This window comes from Lithobates pipiens, unplaced genomic scaffold (genome assembly GCF_037356315.1).
Source record: "Lithobates pipiens isolate NorthernLeopardFrog02 unplaced genomic scaffold, aLitPip1_a1.2 Scaffold_22, whole genome shotgun sequence".
Taxonomy (NCBI): domain Eukaryota; kingdom Metazoa; phylum Chordata; class Amphibia; order Anura; family Ranidae; genus Lithobates; species Lithobates pipiens.
Window position 1 is genome coordinate 309,847,668 of NW_027507784.1, and position 6,000 is coordinate 309,853,667.

Genomic DNA, 6,000 nt, shown 5'->3' on the forward strand with positions numbered 1-6,000 from the left:
TCATCTCATCTCATCTCATCTCATCTCATCTCATCTCATCTCATCTCATCTCATCTCATCTCATCTCATCTCATCTCATCTCATCTCATCTCATCTCATCTCATCTCATCTCATCTCATCTCATCTCATCTCATCTCATCTCATCTCATCTCATCTCATCTCATCTCATCTCATCTCATCTCATCTCATCTCATCTCATCTCATCTCATCTCATCTCATCTCATCTCATCTCATCTCATCTCATCTCATCTCATCTCATCTCATCTCATCTCATCTCATCTCATCTCATCTCATCTCATCTCATCTCATCTCATCTCATCTCATCTCATCTCATCTCATCTCATCTCATCTCATCTCATCTCATCTCATCTCATCTCATCTCATCTCATCTCATCTCATCTCATCTCATCTCATCTCATCTCATCTCATCTCATCTCATCTCATCTCATCTCATCTCATCTCATCTCATCTCATCTCATCTCATCTCATCTCATCTCATCTCATCTCATCTCATCTCATCTCATCTCATCTCATCTCATCTCATCTCATCTCATCTCATCTCATCTCATCTCATCTCATCTCATCTCATCTCATCTCATCTCATCTCATCTCATCTCATCTCATCTCATCTCATCTCATCTCATCTCATCTCATCTCATCTCATCTCATCTCATCTCATCTCATCTCACTCATCTCATCTCATCTCATCTCATCTCATCTCATCTCATCTCATCTCATCTCATCTCATCTCATCTCATCTCATCTCATCTCATCTCATCTCATCTCATCTCATCTCATCTCATCTCATCTCATCTCATCTCATCTCATCTCATCTCATCTCATCTCATCTCATCTCATCTCATCTCATCTCATCTCATCTCATCTCATCTCATCTCATCTCATCTCATCTCATCTCATCTCATCTCATCTCATCTCATCTCATCTCATCTCATCTCATCTCATCTCATCTCATCTCATCTCATCTCATCTCATCTCATCTCATCTCATCTCATCTCATCTCATCTCATCTCATCTCATCTCATCTCATCTCATCTCATCTCATCTCATCTCATCTCATCTCATCTCATCTCATCTCATCTCATCTCATCTCATCTCATCTCATCTCATCTCATCTCATCTCATCTCATCTCATCTCATCTCATCTCATCTCATCTCATCTCATCTCATCTCATCTCATCTCATCTCATCTCATCTCATCTCATCTCATCTCATCTCATCTCATCTCATCTCATCTCATCTCATCTCATATCATCTCATCTCATCTCATCTCATCTCATCTCATCTCATCTCATCTCATCTCATCTCATCTCATCTCAATCTCATCTCATCTCATCTCATCTCATCTCATCTCATCTCATCTCATCTCATCTCATCTCATCTCATCTCATCTCATCTCATCTCATCTCATCTCATCTCATCTCATCTCATCTCATCTCATCTCATCTCATCTCATCTCATCTCATCTCATCTCATCTCATCTCATCTCATCTCATCTCATCTCATCTCATCTCATCTCATCTCATCTCATCTCATCTCATCTCATCTCATCTCATCTCATCTCATCTCATCTCATCTCATCTCATCTCATCTCATCTCATCTCATCTCATCTCATCACTCCATCTCATCTCATCTCAATCTCATCTCATCTCATCTCATCTCATCTCACTCATCTCATCTCATCTCATCTCATCTCATCTCATCTCATCTCATCTCATCTCATCTCATCTCATCTCATCTCATCTCATCTCATCTCATCTCATCTCATCTCATCTCATCTCATCTCATCTCATCTCATCTCATCTCATCTCATCTCATCTCATCTCATCTCATCTCATCTCATCTCATCTCATCTCATCTCTCATCTCATCTCATCTCATCTCATCTCATCTCATCTCATCTCATCTCATCTCATCTCATCTCATCTCATCTCATCTCATCTCATCTCATCTCATCTCATCTCATCTCATCTCATCTCATCTCATCTCATCTCATCTCTCTCATCTCATCATCTCATCTCATCTCATCTCATCTCATCTCATCTCATCTCATCTCATCTCATCTCATCTCATCTCATCTCATCTCATCTCATCTCATCTCATCTCATCTCATCTCATCTCATCTCATCTCATCTCATCTCATCTCATCTCATCTCATCTCATCTCATCTCATCTCATCTCATCTCATCTCATCTCATCTCATCTCATCTCATCTCATCTCATCTCATCTCATCTCATCTCATCTCATCTCATCTCATCTCATCTCATCTCATCTCATCTCATCTCATCATCTCATCTCATCTCATCTCATCTCATCTCATCTCATCTCATCTCATCTCATCTCATCTCATCTCATCTCATCTCATCTCATCTCATCTCATCTCATCTCATCTCATCATCTCATCTCATCTCATCTCATCTCATCTCATCTCATCTCATCTCATCTCATCTCATCTCATCTCATCTCATCTCATCTCATCTCATCTCATCTCATCTCATCTCATCTCATCTCATCTCATCTCATCTCATCTCATCTCATCTCATCTCATCTCATCTCATCTCATCTCATCTCATCTCATCTCATCTCATCTCATCTCATCTCATCTCATCTCATCTCATCTCATCTCATCTCATCTCATCTCATCTCATCTCATCTCATCTCATCTCATCTCATCTCATCTCATCTCATCTCATCTCATCTCATCTCATCTCATCTCATCTCATCTCATCTCATCTCATCTCATCTCATCTCATCTCATCTCATCTCATCTCATCTCATCTCATCTCATCTCATCTCATCTCATCTCATCTCATCTCATCTCATCTCATCTCATCTCATCTCATCTCATCTCATCTCATCTCATCTCATCTCATCTCATCTCATCTCATCTCATCTCATCTCATCTCATCTCATCTCATCTCATCTCATCTCATCTCATCTCATCTCATCTCATCTCATCTCATCTCATCTCATCTCATCCTCATCTCATCTCATCTCATCTCATCTCATCTCATCTCATCTCATCTCATCTCATCTCATCTCATCTCATCTCATCTCATCTCATCTCATCTCATCTCATCTCATCTCATCTCATCTCATCTCATCTCATCTCATCTCATCTCATCTCATCTCATCTCATCTCATCTCATCTCATCTCATCTCATCTCATCTCATCTCATCTCATCTCATCTCATCTCATCTCATCTCATCTCATCTCATCTCATCTCATCTCATCTCATCTCATCTCATCTCATCTCATCTCATCTCATCTCATCTCATCTCATCTCATCTCATCTCATCTCATCTCATCTCATCTCATCTCATCTCATCTCATCTCATCTCATCTCATCTCATCTCATCTCATCTCATCTCATCTCATCTCATCTCATCTCATCTCATCTCATCTCATCTCATCTCATCTCATCTCATCTCATCTCATCTCATCTCATCTCATCTCATCTCATCTCATCTCATCTCATCTCATCTCATCTCATCTCATCTCATCTCATCTCATCTCATCTCATCTCATCTCATCTCATCTCATCTCATCTCATCTCATCTCATCTCATCTCATCTCATCTCATCTCATCTCATCTCATCTCATCTCATCTCATCTCATCTCATCTCATCTCATCTCATCTCATCTCATCTCATCTCATCTCATCTCATCTCATCTCATCTCATCTCACTATCTCATCTCATCTCATCTTCATCTCATCTCATCTCATCTCATCTCATCTCATCTCATCTCATCTCATCTCATCTCATCTCATCTCATCTCATCTCATCTCATCTCATCTCATCTCATCTCATCTCATCTCATCTCATCTCATCTCATCTCATCTCATCTCATCTCATCTCATCTCATCTCATCTCATCTCATCTCATCTCATCTCATCTCATCTCATCTCATCTCATCTCATCTCATCTCATCTCATCTCATCTCATCTCATCTCATCTCATCTCATCTCATCTCATCTCATCTCATCTCATCTCATCTCATCTCATCTCATCTCATCTCATCTCATCTCATCTCATCTCATCTCATCTCATCTCATCTCATCTCATCTCATCTCATCTCATCTCATCTCATCTCATCTCATCTCATCTCATCTCATCTCATCTCATCTCATCTCATCTCATCTCATCTCATCTCATCTCATCTCATCTCATCTCATCTCATCTCATCTCATCTCATCTCATCTCATCTCATCTCATCTCATCTCATCTCATCTCATCTCATCTCATCTCATCTCATCTCATCTCATCTCATCTCATCTCATCTCATCTCATCTCATCTCATCTCATCTCATCTCATCTCATCTCATCTCATCTCATCTCATCTCATCTCATCTCATCTCATCTCATCTCATCTCATCTCATCTCATCTCATCTCATCTCATCTCATCTCATCTCATCTCATCTCATCTCATCTCATCTCATCTCATCTCATCTCATCTCATCTCATCTCATCTCATCTCATCTCATCTCATCTCATCTCATCTCATCTCATCTCATCTCATCTCATCTCATCTCATCTCATCTCATCTCATCTCATCTCATCTCATCTCATCTCATCTCATCTCATCTCATCTCATCTCATCTCATCTCATCTCATCTCATCTCATCTCATCTCATCTCATCTCATCTCATCTCATCTCATCTCATCTCATCTCATCTCATCTCATCTCATCTCATCTCATCTCATCTCATCTCATCTCATCTCATCTCATCTCATCTCATCTCATCTCATCTCATCTCATCTCATCTCATCTCATCTCATCTCATCTCATCTCATCTCATCTCATCTCATCTCATCTCATCTCATCTCATCTCATCTCATCTCATCTCATCTCATCTCATCTCATCTCATCTCATCTCATCTCATCTCATCTCATCTCATCTCATCTCATCTCATCTCATCTCATCTCATCTCATCTCATCTCATCTCATCTCATCTCATCTCATCTCATCTCATCTCATCTCATCTCATCTCATCTCATCTCATCTCATCTCATCTCATCTCATCTCATCTCATCTCATCTCATCTCATCTCATCTCATCTCATCTCATCTCATCTCATCTCATCTCATCTCATCTCATCTCATCTCATCTCATCTCATCTCATCTCATCTCATCTCATCTCATCTCATCTCATCTCATCTCATCTCATCTCATCTCATCTCATCTCATCTCATCTCATCTCATCTCATCTCATCTCATCTCATCTCATCTCATCTCATCTCATCTCATCTCATCTCATCTCATCTCATCTCATCTCATCTCATCTCATCTCATCTCATCTCATCTCATATCATCTCATCTCATCTCATCTCATCTCATCTCATCTCATCTCATCTCATCTCATCTCATCTCATCTCATCTCATCTCATCTCATCTCATCTCATCTCATCTCATCTCATCTCATCTCATCTCATCTCATCTCATCTCATCTCATCTCATCTCATCTCATCTCATCTCATCTCATCTCATCTCATCTCATCTCATCTCATCTCATCTCATCTCATCTCATCTCATCTCATCTCATCTCATCTCATCTCATCTCATCTCATCTCATCTCATCTCATCTCATCTCATCTCATCTCATCTCATCTCATCTCATCTCATCTCATCTCATCTCATCTCATCTCATCTCATCTCATCTCATCTCATCTCATCTCATCTCATCTCATCTCATCTCATCTCATCTCATCTCATCTCATCTCATCTCATCTCATCTCATCTCATCTCATCTCATCTCATCTCATCTCATCTCATCTCATCTCATCTCATCTCATCTCATCTCATCTCATCTCATCTCATCTCATCTCATCTCATCTCATCTCATCTCATCTCATCTCATCTCATCTCATCTCATCTCATCTCATCTCATCTCATCTCATCTCATCTCATCTCATCTCATCTCATCTCATCTCATCTCATCTCATCTCATCTCATCTCATCTCATCTCATCTCATCTC